This window comes from Camelus dromedarius, chromosome 11 (genome assembly GCF_036321535.1).
Source record: "Camelus dromedarius isolate mCamDro1 chromosome 11, mCamDro1.pat, whole genome shotgun sequence".
NCBI classification, from domain to species: Eukaryota; Metazoa; Chordata; class Mammalia; order Artiodactyla; family Camelidae; genus Camelus; species Camelus dromedarius.
In genome coordinates this window covers 85,401-100,720 of record NC_087446.1, presented here as the reverse complement: position 1 = coordinate 100,720, position 15,320 = coordinate 85,401, and the positions used below count along the sequence as shown (strand labels likewise).

General features: G+C 35.9%; 1 non-coding gene and 2 pseudogenes across 1 annotated transcript; 1 reads left to right on the top strand and 2 right to left on the bottom strand.

The window, feature by feature from the left end:
- Positions 1–2,348: 2,348 nt before the first annotated feature.
- On the bottom strand, positions 2,349–4,765 carry LOC105106162 (glucose 1,6-bisphosphate synthase-like; annotated as a pseudogene).
- A 4,100-nt stretch (positions 4,766–8,865) lies between these two features.
- On the top strand, positions 8,866–9,311 carry LOC116156274 (riboflavin kinase-like; annotated as a pseudogene).
- Positions 9,312–14,050: 4,739 nt separating this feature from the next.
- TRNAP-AGG (transfer RNA proline (anticodon AGG)) lies at positions 14,051–14,125 on the bottom strand. The gene has a single exon. It is a non-coding gene; the product is annotated as a tRNA-Pro (tRNA).
- Positions 14,126–15,320: the final 1,195 nt, after the last annotated feature.

The following is a 15,320-nucleotide window of genomic DNA, read 5'->3' as shown; positions in this document are numbered from 1 at the left end:
TCCTGTGAGGCCTCACTGACTTTCTGTTGCTTGTCTGTACTTTTAGTTTCCAGTGTGTGCTTTGGCCTTGCCCCACTTGTTTTTCCCTTTTCCCCAAACTCTAGAAAATTTGAGTTTTGATCTGCATGCTCAAGGAGAATTCATTCATTTCCATGATATCATTCCTCGTGGAAAAGATAAACAACATGGAGTCCAAGGCTGAAGCTTACTGGCTAGCACTGGAGTCTCTCCTGGCTGGCTCGGGTGATGGCCGCGCTTTCTTGTCAGCCACGTGTGGGGCTCCGCCAAGCTCTTGATAAGCATCACTCAGGCTCAGAGCTTGGCTGGAACCAAGTGATTCCTCAGTCTACGTACTTCGGGAATGTTTGTAAGATTCTGTTTTTGATTTTTTGATTTTTAAATTTTTGAGATAAGAATCCAAGCTTCAATAACTTTTTACCTTCATTAAGATGTTAAATAGTAAATATTGCATTATATTAAAGCACTCAAATAAAACTGTTCTTTTCATGTAGAATGACACTGAGGACATGGCTTAGTGACCATGAATGGGCTGTCACACCATTCAGCTCCCCCTTGTTCTTCAGGCACCAGAACACAGATACTCAAGCCAAATACACATACTTTTCATATGTAGAGTATTGATCATACCATTTGGTAAAATAAAGGCTATTTCCTAAATAACGATCTACATCCTTAAAAACAAGTAAATCAAACAAACAAAAAAACCCCTACATATTTCTTCAGTGCAAAGCCTTTGAAAACAAATGCATTCCAAACAGTGGTGCTCTGCATTTAGCTGGCTGTCCGCTGTCTAAGTCACACAAGACCCAGCTGTCGGAAAGTAAGGGAGGAACAAATTGGCGATAGTGGAGACACAATGGCTAGAAAGTTATATGTAGATTATATGCATTCAGCCAAATGTTACCTGCAACAAATAGAACCATGATTTATGAGCATTCTAATCAGTTCAAACTTTGTGTTATTATCATTATTATTGTAGAAAATAAGCTCTCTAGTGCCGCTGCCCTCCCCCAGAGGCAGTCTGCTTGGGGTGGTCACATTCAAGGCCTTGAGATCGCTGCCTCTTCACTACACCACGTGCGTTTCAGTGCTTTGTGAAACACAGGGCAGAACACACTTTAAAAAGATTAAACAGCACTTCTCTACTAAGTTATTATTCGGAAGACCACAGAATCTAGCAAAAATGACCTTCCAAGATTTTTTTCCACATTAAAACTAATATACGGTTCTCATACGATCAGAAATTCTGTAGAGGTCAGCAAGATGTTAGAATAAACTGGAATTTTAGTGTTTCATAACACCCCAAATCTGTTTGTTTTATATCTTAATAACAGCATAATAAATCTACTTACAAAAATATAATTCAAAAGTTAGACTTCTAAATAAATTCAGAGCACCTTTTTCAGTTCAGATTTTTTTCCCTGTAAACCAGCAAACCCATTTGATGTAGAGGGAAGTACCTACACAGCAGGAAAATCTTCTCCAGTCTAAACATCAGCTGATTAAATCCCACCCAGTGCAGGAGCACCAGACACTGAGAAGGTATCCAGAAATTCGACAAGAACAAAGCCACTGGGAGTGTTGCCTACTGTTTAATGTTCAGTGAATGTTAGGATTCTTCATGCATACCATAAATGTATACTGCACTAAGTGCATCTTTAAGAGAGGTGCTGAAACCACACATTGAAATGCTAAATGCCCTATTTCAAATTTTCTAATTTGTAAATAAATACTGGTGACATAACAACATGCTTCCACCGTGATCTGGGAATAGTGTCGTGTTCTTGCTAATTTAACGGGTTAATTCCCTTAACTAACTCTACAATTAAATACATAACACATGCCTTTAAAAAATGTGCTATACACAACTACAAGACTCTGGAACTAAGCTTAATTATATTTTAATTAGAAAACTCACTTTTGTATTGCTATGTTTTTGTTAAAGGAAGAATAACATGTTGCTATGATACTTTGAGTGTAATGACTTTTGTTTGAGATTACGAAAATTTTGAGTAATTTCCCCCCAGACCATTTCATTTCAAATTTATACAGTTTGCTTAGTCAGCTAACCAAAATACAAGACAACGAAGGGACTAAAGACACTTGGCAGATGAGGTGGAGACAGCGCCACCACAAGTCCACTGGTCGCTTTCTTGGTGGCTCTGTTCCCTGTGCCCGTGAGAGCAAGGAGGTCAGGTGAACACCTTCATAGGCACCGGGTCAGTCCACTCCTACTTGGCTTAAGAAAATTTTTAATCAGAGTGATGACATAAAATTCATATTTCATGGCAAGACAGGAAAAAATTAAACATACAATTTTTCTCTGCCTGTTTGGGCCCCGTCCTTCTCCTTTCGTGTGCACCGTGCATCTGTGTTAACCAGACCTCCTTAGGAGAGAACCTTCCTTCTTAACCTTGTAAGGAGTCTTGACAGCCCACTACTGGCTTTATATACACAGATCTGGGCTGTGTAAGCTGTCAGTATATCATTTGATATATCACCCTTTGTCTCAAAAATGTATATAACTGTTCTTTGAACTCTACAGGTGCAACAGTCCTCAGAGCTTTCTGAAGGTCTATCTCCCAGGCTATAATCCTTAGGTTGGCTTGAACAGAGTTTCCCATTTCTTTCTTGGGTCAACTATGATGACTTTTTCATCAGCAAGTGCTTTGGTGAGTGCCTTTCGATTCTTCCTGTAAGGCAGTGTCGCTCTGGTCAGGTGATGTGCACATCTCTGTACAGAGCTCTACCTTTGGTTCTGTCCCACTTGTCTGAGGAGCAGCAACACAGCCAGTTTTAAAAAGTAAATATAATCTTTGGGTTATCTTTAGCTCACAGGCCGCACTGATGCCTCATTCGATTGTCTGCTGTCCTCTTCAGAGATAATGTCCCATGTATGCAATGTAACAGCGGTCTCACACAAAAATTTGGGTATTCTTTGGGAGAATCAAAGTTGTGAAGCCTTTCAAATATATTTTTGTTGGTAGCTGGATCATAACACAAGAAATATGAAGCTTTTGAAAGATGAAAATCCAACCTCATTCAGTTGCTGGCCCAGTGCTCTGTCCATGGTTTCTAGTTAAGACATCATCTCAGCAACAACAGTGGCTGTGCTCACCCCATCTTTATTCAAAGGTGAAGTTCCACACAGAAAACCAAGAGACTCTTTAAATAAAAAAAATGACTTCTTCCCCATTTTCCAGGTCTTTTATTCTACTCCAATCCATTTAAAATCTGGTAACGTTTCTTCAAAACAAAATCCTTCTTTACATGCAGTTGGACTCAACATTTTGGAAGAGACTGTGAGGGCTAACATATAAACATTACTCACATCAGCATTTCTTGATTTATTTTTTCTTCCAACAATTAAATATCCACCAAACAAAGCTGCCAGTTCATTCCCAGTGGAAACTTTGCATTGACCATCCTCCTGCAGTCCTGCCATTGCCATTGGTCTGCATCAGGATCTGTGACTTGCACAACCTGAACATTTTCTTTCTCGGCCAGTCTCAGAGAAAGTTCCAGCACTTTTCAGAAGAAGAAAGTCCTTCTTCATATTTGGGCATGTATTGGCAGAAAAGTCTGGATCAGGATCTTTCTGTTCTGGTAATGGAATTGGAGGCTTAAAACCCAAACACCTGAAAAGCCAATCTCACACAGTCATGACCCCGTGAAAAGAAATATACACAAATTTCAAGGTGGTCTTTGAGTTTGATTCCCCGTGAAAACAGATCTTTCCCAGTTCTTCCACGTTTCTCCTCCAGTAGGTCAGCATCCACCAAATTATCATTCCAGGAACCATGCCAGGGTTCCACACAGTCTTCTATACGTTTCAGACTTTCTTTATCATGAGGAGATGTGGCCTAAACACCAGTTTCCCACACCGTGTCTGGTGTCTTCCTTGCAGTTGTGAGAGGCAGTAATTATCACACCTGCAACTATTTTGAGTTCCTGGACTGCATACGATAGAAAAGGTGTAGGAACTTATCTTGAAAAAATGTACACAAGAACATCTTTAGCCAACAAGTCTCTGGCTGCTGCAGCTGCTAGTTACTTGACCTGAGCTGTCGCACTCAAGATGAAGTTTCTCTGTGTGAAGTCTGAGAAACATCTCTCTAGGTATCTGTGGGTCCTCTGTGTTGATTGTGTAATAAGCAAGGTAATATAGCAAAACCCCTCCACCAGGGCAGAACCAAGTCCTGCAGTTCTAAAAGTCATTCAGCAACGAAGAAACTCTTCCATCGTCCCATTCAGTAACAGATTTTCACATTGCTCTTTCATTTTGGGGTTGCTTACCGGTTTATTATAAAGGATGCAACTAAAGAACAGCCAAAGGGAGTGGATGAACAGGGCAAGGTGTGCTGGGGAGTGGGTCATGGAGCTTCCCTGCCCTCTCTGGGCCCATCACTCTCCAGGACACTTTTAGGAGTTCACCAGCTGGAAATGGAGTGGTTTTAGTTTACATTTCCCTAGTGGCTATGATGTTAATCACCCTGCCATGTGCTGACTATCATCCATACATCTTCTTTGGTGGTCTGTTCAAATCTTTTGCCTCTTAAATTTTTGTTTGTTTCTTTTATAGAGTTTTGAGAGTTCTTTTTGTTTGCTAAACATAAGTCCTTCATCAGGTATATGCTCTGTAAACATTTTCTACCAGTCAGAGACTTGTCTTTTAATTCTGTAGTGTCTTTTGAAGTACAGAAGCTTTCAATTTTGATGAAGTAAAGTTAATCAGTGTGTTCTATTATACATCATGCTTTTAGTGTCATAGCTAAGAAATGACACCAATTAAGAAATCACTTAACCCAAGGCCGCAAGTGTTTTCTTGTATGTTTTCCTGGAGAAGTTTTAGAGTTTTAAGTTTTACATTTAGGTCTATGATCAATCTTGAGCTCATTTTTGTATATGGTAATGAGCTATGGATTGAAGTTCATTTTTTGTATATGGATAGTCAATTGTTTTAGCACCGTATGTTGAAAAGACTCTTCCTTCTCCACTAAATTGTCTTTGTGCTGCTGAAGCAAATCAGTTGTTCATATACGTATGGCTCTACCTTTGAGCTCTGTGTTGTTCTTTTGATCTATTTGTTTATATTGGCATAGATACCACATTGTCTTACTATATGTAGCTTTACAATAAGTCTTGAAACTAGGTAATGTACATCTTCCAACTTCATTTTTCTTTTTCAAAGCTGTTTTGGCTTTTCTAGGTTCTTAGCATTTCCATATGAATTTTAGAATCAGCTTGTTAATTTCTTTTAAAAAAATTCCTGCTAGAGTTTTTATTGTGACTATGTTGAATCTGTAGATTACTCTGAGGAGATATGACATCCTAACAATACTGAGTCCTCTGAACTATAAACACAGTATACCTCTCCAATAAAACTTGGAACTTCTTTAATTTCCAACAACGTTTTATAGTTTGAGTGTGTAGGTCTTTTGCATGTTTTGATACTATTGTAAATGGTACTTTTATTTAAAATTTCAAAAAAAAATAAAATTTCAATTGTTCATTGTTAGCATATAGAAATATAATTTTCTCTGTGTTAATTATGTATCCTGAAACCTTGCTTAACTCACTTATTAATTCTAGCAGTCTTGTTGTAGCTTCTATTGGGTTTCTACACAGAAAAGCAAGTCATCTGTGAATAAAAAGTTTTATTTATTTTTCCAGTCCAAATGCCTTTATTTCTTTGTCTTACTTCACTGGCCAGAACCTTCAGCACAGTGAATGCAGGTAGTGAGAGTGGACTTTCTTGTCTTGGCCCTGATCTTAGGGGCATATAATCAAACAATTAAGCCTTTCACCATTAAGCATGATGTGAACAGTGAAGTTAACTGTTAAGTATAATGTTTTTCACAGATATTCTTTATTAGGTTGAAGATGTTCCCTTTTATATCTACTTTGTTAAGAGGTTTTTACTTATTTATTTTTAATATAAAGAGAAAATGTCGTATTTTGGCAGAAGCTTTTTCTGTGTCTATTGAGATGGTCCTATAGTTTTTCTGTCTTCGTTAATCTGGTGAATTATACTCCTTTCTCTTAAAAAAAAACCCCTTTTATTTCAGAGTAATTTTAGATTTACAGAAAAGTTGCAGAGTAGTATAAGGGACCCACATGCCCCTCACCCAGTTTCAGTTTCCTGCATTGTTAGCATCGTGCATTACTATGGTACACATATCAAAATCAAGGTGTCAACATTGGCACATTGCTATTAGCCAAACTCCAGACTTTATTTGGATTTCACCAGTTTCCCATTACTTTTCTTTTTCTGTTGCAAAATCTAATCCAGGGAACCCCATTGCTTCTATTTGTCAGATTTTTGTCTCTTCTGTTTGGTGACAGTTACTTAATGTTTTTTTGCTTTTTTCTGACCTTGACAGTTTTGAGGAATGTGGGTCAGATATTTTGTAGAATGTCCTTCGATTTGAATTGCCTGTTATTTTTCTCATGATTTTGTTGGGATTATGAGTTTTTGGAAAGAATCACACAGAGATGAAGTGTCCTCATCACATCCTATTAGGGGGTCCACGACATTACAGGACAACAGTGATGTGAACCTTGATCACTTGGTATTATGTTCCTGGTTTCTTCACTATTTCCTTTTCATACTCTATTCTTTGGAAGTGAAATGCTCAGTCTAGCCCACCCTCTGTGGTTGTGGTGGTGAAGTGTCAGCTCCCACAGGGTGCAGTACCTAACTATATTATCAGGAATTCTTCTGTAGGGAAGATTCGTCTCTTCTCCCTTCTTTACTTATTCTAGTAGTGTAGTCCCACATTTATTTAGTTCATAATTTGGATTACAATCCAATATCACATTATTTAATTTGTTGCTCATATTATTCTCTCTTTAGTCATCGGGAGCCCTTTAATGTTCGCACCCTTTCGTACAGCCCCATCAGTTAATGTTTTGAATACATCTTACTTTCTAATACTACAAGGTGCTCCAGGCTCATTTGTATTTTCCTTGCCTCAGTCCTGGAATTGGCCATTTCTTCAAGGTGACCTAATTCCTTTTATTGGAGAATAGGGTATTTAGAAGCCAAGATCTGGACCCTGGGCTTGCTCATTGCTACTGGGATGTCACTGTCTTTAGGCCCTCTAAGTGAGGTCAGATGAAGCCAGGTATGTGTCTTAACCCATGTATACATGCATATCTATTATTGTTTCTGTACCTATCCATTTGCATTTCTTTCTTTCTTCCTTCCTTCCCTTCCATTCCCTTCCCTTCCCTTTTTTCACAAATGGAGGTGCTGGGAATTGAACCAAGTACTTCGTGCATGCTCAGCATGCAGTCTAACAACTGAACTATCCCCCACTCCCTCCAACTTTAATTTGGTATCAGAGTTCATTTGATTCTTCCCCTTTTTGTTTATATTGAACAAGAATAATTTTTGAATGTTTAACTGACATTGCTTTCATGGAATAAATTCCACTATGATTATAAAGTTTTATATTTTTCACATATGCTGGATTTATTTTGCTAACATCTTTAAGAAGTGCATTTGTGTTCATGAAGCATATTGATACATAGTTTCCTTTCCATGTAATATCTTTGTGTTAATCTTGCTATCAAGAGAATTCTGGCCACATAAAATGATTTGTGGAGTATGTCCTGTGCTCCAGTTTTCTAGAAGAGTTTGTGTAAAATTGGTATTATTTTTTTCCTTGAATGTTTGGTAGAATTTACCAGTGAAGCTAACTGGGCCTGGAGTTCATTTTGTGAGAGGTAGGTAATTGAGAATTCAATGTCTTTAATAGCTATAGGGCAGTTTAGGTCATCTGTCTTCTTGAATGAGCTTTGGGAAGCTTTACCTTTCAAAGAATTTATCCATTTCATCTAATTAGTCAAATTTACAGGCATAAAGTTGTTCATAGTATTCCTTTGTTATCCTAATGATTGCCTATCTGCTGAGTTTGTAATGATGTTATCACAAGCACAGCAAATACTTCTAACATTTTCCTAATTCCTGATATTGGTAATTTTAATCTTTTTTTTAATCCTTGATTAGTCTGTTTAGAGAATAACCCGGCTTTATTTATCTTCTCAAAGAAGCTTTTGATTTCAGTCATTTTTTTTTTTTTTAAATTTCATTGATTTCTTCTCTGATCTTTATTTGTTCCTTTCTTCTACTTACTTGGGTTTAATTTATTTTTCTTTTTCTAGTTTCTTAAGGTGGAAGCTGAGGTCATTGATTTGAAATCTTTCTTCTGTTCTATTATAGATATTTAACACTCTAAATTTCTCCCTAAATATTTCTTTAGTGACATCCCACACATTTTTATATGTTGCGTTTTCATTTTTATTTGGTTCAAAATCCTAATTTCCCTTTTGATATCATATTTGACCCATGGATTATTTAGAAACATATTGTTAGTTACAAATACTATATGATTCCACTTATAAGAGTTATCTGGAATAGGAACTTCATAGAGATCAAATGTAGAATAAAGGTTAATAGTGCCCAGGGGAGGGCAGAATGGGGAGCTACTGCTTCATGGTTGGAGTTTCTGTTTTGGATCACGAAGATGTTCTGGAATTGATAGTGGCGATGGTTACATATGCGTGCTCTTAATGCCACTGAATTGTACACTTAAAAAGTGGTTAAAATGATAAGCTATGTTGTTTATGCTTAAACAAAAGTGAAAAAAGTTACTCTATTAAAAAATCAACTAAATCCAAAAGAATGCAGGAATGGTGAAAAAGAGGGACAGAAAAGTATAAGACTGGCTTGTTATTGGCACTGCTGGCTCAGTTGTGTGCCCACACATGTGGCTGGTCACCCCCAAGTTATTCTGAATTGGGACTGGACCACAGCCCAAGACTTGAGTGGGAGGCGTCATGAGGTGCTTGGCACATTTCTGCTGTGTTCAAGTTGTGTGGGGCTTTGGTGGCAGCTCCAAGTAGATAGGCATCTCCACAGTTAACTCTGCAGAAGCAGTAAACTTCCAGTTTATGTGTCTTCTGACATTTATGATTAGACCAGTGTTGGAAGTGCAGATGTCCATTAGATGGTGGTGAGCGTGGGATAGAACCCATACTACAAGAACGTGAAAACGCCCACAGAAACTGACATTAGGCATACCTTCAGAGTAGACTTATGTGGAGAAATCCTCAACGTGTCCAGCTTTGGCTATCTCAGATGGGAAAAGAAATTTTCTTCTTTAGATTCACTTATTTCAGCAATTCAGGGAGATACTGAGTAAGTTAAGAGACAACTAGATTTGAAACTCAATGAAGATAATGTCTTCCAGGCTCCTTAAAGCAAACTAATGAATGGCACCTGATGAAAAAAATCACCTTATTCATTCATTGTTTTCTAGTATTTTACTGCTCAAAACTATGCAATCTCACCTTGGTTATATTTTTAAAAGCAAACATTTTCCTAAAGCTGTGACTTAGTTTAAACAGTATAATGTAGTTACCATATATCATCCTTCAACTGTTAAGCTAAATACATCATGTGACAGTACTAAAAAGACTCCATCGTGAAAAATCCAAATTGTTTAGGTATTATGTTAATTAATATCTCTTTCAAAGCTTTCTAAAATATACCACTAGAAAGGTCTTAAATGGGTCTTATGAGAGAAATAAAATGTATATAAGTATGGGTGAAAAGGCAAGGCACTAATTTGAGATGAGAATTATAATTCTCATGGTAAAGAAGCCAGTATGTATGTACTTATACAGACTGTGCTGCCAGACAGAAAAGGCTTATAAAAGTAAAAGCATTGAATAAAGGTTTGAAGTTTATTATAAACCCAAGGGGAAAAATCCAGACTTTGTATTTTTTTGATACATTTTGCCTTAAACATATTTTATTATTGACATAAAGACTTGTGAAATTTTCATTTTAATTAGTCATTTCCTTCATGAGGTCAAATTATTGCATCATGTTCCATTTCTGGATAGATTTGCCTCAATTCTAAATAGTCTAGATTCTCCCCCTCCAACCATTTTTGGTTTGACTTTGAGACAAAGTAAAATGAATGTTTTTCATATCTATAGGTCTCATTTTCGTGTTGGGTAACACTTCTCACTCCTTTTTTAAGAGTAGATATTCTTGTTCTTCAACACTTTTCTTGACTTTGCTTATGTTTTCTTTAAACTGTGTCAGTTTTTTTCCACTTAGGATACCTTACAACAGATTGAATCTGTTTATATCATTCCATCCTTTCACTATATGAACAGTGATTAGCATGCATATCTGTATTGCATTTTTTCAAAGAAAATCTTCATCTTTTGGTTCCCTCAAGATTTAAATGGACACATAGCAGTTCATTTATCTATCCAGTTTCTTAAAGAACACAAAATAGTTTCCCCTAAGAAAGTATTTCAGAGCCAATTAAACTATAAAATATTTAGAAAGCTATTTATTTTAATGTAATTTTATGTTCCAGAGCAAATATAAACTGTTGTAGTTGTGTATGCACTGTAATGTAATAATAGCTTACAGAATGCTTGTACCTTGGGGGAAAGGCATAAAGTTTTAGTTAAATAATATTCATACATATACAGTTTTCCTCTAACTAGCCATATGATTTTTGACTACTTGCATCTTTTTGCTTTGGGCTGTTGAAATAGTACTTTGCATCACTGTGTGCCTTAGCAAACTATTTGGTGGGGGTCTTGGGGGAGAGAAGTATATAAAAGATAATTTTAAAGATGACAACATTATAAACCACTTTCCCTAATTTACATAATGGGATGATTATAAAAAAGTATTTACGAAGTATATAGGAAAAAATCTAAAGCTGACGTTGGAGAAGCGGGGGAACATAAACTCATTTGGACTGTGTTTTGCTTTTTGCTGTATGAATTTGTAGCAAACAAACCAGTTTGTGGTTTTCACTTCTTCTTTATAAAAATATTTAGAAATCCCTATACTTGAAAGATGCCTCAATTATCAGTGACTTTATGAAGCAAAGTTTAAAATACACATGCAAAGTGTAAAAACAAATTTGTGTTTTGTTTTGTTTGAATAGCTTGCTGCTGATTATGTTCTCAGTAAGTATAAGAAAGTTCTTTGATATTTTATTGTCACCTTACTTTCTGAAATAGCCAATGCTTTTGTAAATCTTATAGCGTGCAGTTAGGGGTTTGGTAATTATGTTTATATTTTTAAAAATGTTAAGTGTTAAACTATTATAAGAAGTTAGTTATAGTAGGACCATTTTGATTAGCCTAAATATTTTTAGTGTTTGAAATAAATCTTGGCTTAGTGAAAAAAACTGACATACAGAAAACAAATACTAAATGGCTGAAGTAAGGCTTTCCTTATTAGTAATTACTTTATATATGTAAATGGATTAATATCACGAATTAAAAGGCAGAGATTGGCTGAATGGATTAAAAGACATGATCCAACTATATGCTACCTACAAGAGATTCAATTTAGATTCATGACACAAATAGGTTTAAAGTGAAAGGATGGAAAAAGATATTCCATATAAATAGTAACCAACAGAGAGGCAGTGTGACTATACTAATATCAGACAAAATAGACTGTAAATCAAAAACTGTTATTAGAGACAAGGACATTAGACACTGGAAAAAAGAGTCAATTCATCAGGATAAAGTTATAACCATAAATAATAAATATAAACGTAGTTATAAACATATATGCTCCCAAAACATGTATATACACCAGACAATGAAATCCCAAGATATTTGAAGCAAACATTAACACAATTGAAGGGAGAAACAGTGCAACAGTATTATTTGGAGATGTCAATATTGCACTTTCAATAATGGCGATCACATCTAGACAGAAGATCAATAAGGACATACAGGACTTCAACAATATAGTTAGTCAACTAGATGTAACAGACATACACACAACACTCTACCCAACAACAGAATACACATTCCTCTCAGACACACAGAGAACACTGTCTAGGACAGACCATATGTTAAACTACAAACAATTCTCAATAAATTTAAAAACACTGAAATCATACAACATATCTTCTCTGACCACAATGGGTAAAGCCAGAAATCAATAACAAAAAGAAAACTGGAAAATCTGCAAATATGTGGAAATTAAACAAATGCTGTTAAATAAATTAATCAAAGGATAAATCACAAGGGAAATAGAAAATACTAAGAGATGAATGAAAGTGAGAACCCAACATATCAAAACTTACAGGATGCACCAAAGGCAGTGCTTGGAGGGAAATTTATAGCAATAGATGTCTACATTAAAAAAGAAAAAAAGATCTCAAACCAGTAATCTAACTTTACACTTTAAGAAATTATAAAAAGAGCAAAGTAAACCAAAGCTAGCAGAAAAAGGGAAAATAATGAAAATTAGAGATAAATGAAATAGAGAATAGAAACACAATAGAGAGAATTAATAAAACCAAAGATTGGTTCTTTGAATACGTCAACAAAATTGACAAACTTTAGCTATAATGGGAAAGGAAAAAGGGAGAAGATGCAAATAGCCAAAATAAAAAATGAGAGTTGGGACGTTACTACTGATTATATACAAATAAGAAAACACTATAAACAAACACATGCCCCCTTAGATTATATAACCTAGATAAAATGGACAAATCCCTAGAAAAGCACAAATTACCAAAATGGATTCAAGAAGAAATAGAAGAAACTGAGAGTTTGAACAGATCTATAAAAAGCAAAGAGATCAAATCAGGTAAAAAAAAAAAAAAAAAAAGTCCTCTAAGAAAGAAAAGTGTAGGGGGAGGGTATAGCTCAAGGGGTAGAGCGCATGCTTAGCATGCCTGAGGTCGTGGGTTCAATCCCCAGTACCTCCTCTACAAATAAAATAATAAACCTAATTACCTCCCCCCACCAAAAAAAGAAAGAAAAGTGTGGTGCCAGATGATTTCACTGGTAAATTCTACCAAACATTTAAATAAGAATTAACACTCCTTCCCAAACTATTCTGAAAAATGGAAGAGGAGAGAATACTTCTTAAGTCATTATGAGGGCAGCATTACCTTGATACATCACAAATAAAGAAAATTACCACAAATACACACAATACCCCTTATGGCTACAGATACAAAAACCCTTAACAAAATCACAGCATGTTAAAAAAGATTATACACCATAAACAACTGGGATTTATCACAAGAATGCAAGGGTGGATCAATATAAAAATCCATCAGTCCAACTCACTACATTGATAGAATGAAGAGGAAAAACCACACAGTCATCTCAATCAATGCAGCAAAAGCATTTGGTAAAACCCAGCAGGCTTTCATAATGAAAGCACTCAGAAAGTTAGGGATAGAAGGGAACTTCTACAGCATGGTAAAGGCCACACGAAATATCCATAGTTAACGTCATAATCAATGGTGAAAAACTGAAAACTTTCTCACTAAGATCAGGAAAAAGACAATGCTGCCTGCTTTTACTACTTAATTCAACATAGTACTAGGATTTCTAGTCAAGGCAATTAGGCAAGAAAAGGAAATAAAAGGCATCCAAATTGGAAAGGAAGAAGTAAAACTTTTTCAATATGCACGGGACATGATTCTATTTACAGAAAACCCCAAAGTATCCACAGAAAAACTGCTAGAGTTAATAAATGAATTCAGGAAAGTTTCAGAGTGCAAGATCAACAGACAAAAATCAGCAGTTTCTATAATCAGCAATGGACAAATAAAAAAGTGAATAGCGTCCAAAAATATTTAGAAATAAACTTAACCAAGAAGTGAAAGATTTGTACATGAAAATTACAAACATAAGATAGAAAAAGAAGATAAAGATATAAATGAATGAAAAGACATCTAGTGTTCATGTACTGGAAAACAATATTAAGATGTCAAAACAGTCTTTAAAAAGAACGAAGTTGAAGGACTCACACTGCCCAAGTTTAAAACTGTATTACCAAGCTACAATAATTAAAACAGTGTGGTACTGGCATAAGGATGGACATCTAGACCAATGGAGTAGAGTTAAGTGTCCAGAAATAAACTCATAGAATTTTTGACCAACTGATTATAAATTAAAAAAAAATTTTTTTTGAGGGGGGGATTAGGTTATTTATTTATTTTAATGGAGATACTGGGGATTGAACCCAGGACCTCATGCATCCTAAGCACATGTTCTGCCACTGAGCTATATACCCTCCACTCATGATCAACTGATTTTTGACAAGAGCAGCAAGACTATTCAAAGAGAAAATAGTCTCTTTGGGGTGGTGGGGGTGGGGAAGGGTACAGCTCAGTGGTAGAGCACATGCTTCGCATCCATGAGTTCCTAGGTTCAATCCACAGTACCTCTGTTAAAGAAAAAAAAAAAAAAAGAATAGTCTCTTTGACAAATAGTGCTGGGACGACTGGATATCTATATGCAAATGTAGGAAGCTGGACCCCAACCTTACACCATATACAAAAATTAACTCAAAATGGATCAGTGACTTACGTATAAAAGCTAAAACCACAAAAGTCTTAGAAAAGTCGTAAGGATAAATCTTCATGATCTTGGATTTGGCAATGGATTCTTAGATATGACACAAGAGCACAAGTAACAAAAGAAAAAAAGATAAACTGGATTTTATCAAAATTTGCATTAAAGACATCAAGTAAGTGCAAATACAACCTAGAATGGGAAAAATATTTGTAAATCATAAATGAGGATTTAATATTCAGAATATATAACTCATAACTCAACAACAAAAAGATAACTCAATTAAAAAATATGCAAAGTACTTGCATAGTTATTTCTCCAAATAAATATACAAGAAGAGGTGCTCAGCATTAATCATCAGGGAAATGTATCTCAAAACCACAGTGAGGTAGCGCTTTATAACCACTAGGGTGGCTAAATTTGTCTGTAAAAATGGAAAATAACAAGTTAAAGCAAGGATGTGGGGAAATTAGAACATTTGTACATTACTTGCAGGACTGTAGAATGGTGGTTCCACTTTGGAAAACCGATTGGCAATTCCTCAAAAGTTTAAACATAAAATGATCTTGTAATCCCACTTCTAGAGACACACTGTGCTATAGACTTACCTATGTTGCCCCCAAACTCCTGTTGAAGCCCTAACCCTCATGTGATTGCATTTGGAGACAGGGTTTTAGGAAGTAATTAAACAGGTTAAAAGAGGTCATCAGGGTCAGGCTCTAATTATGATGTCAAGATGGGGGTCATAAGACGTGTGATCTTTTAAGACAAAGAGAAAGCAATCTTGGTCTCTCTGCTCCAATACAAAGAAGAGGTTATATGAGCACAGGAAGGGCAGCTGCCTACAGGCAAAGAGAAGAGGCTTCAGAATGAAACCTACCTTGCCAGCACCTTGATCTGAGATTTCCCAGCCTCCA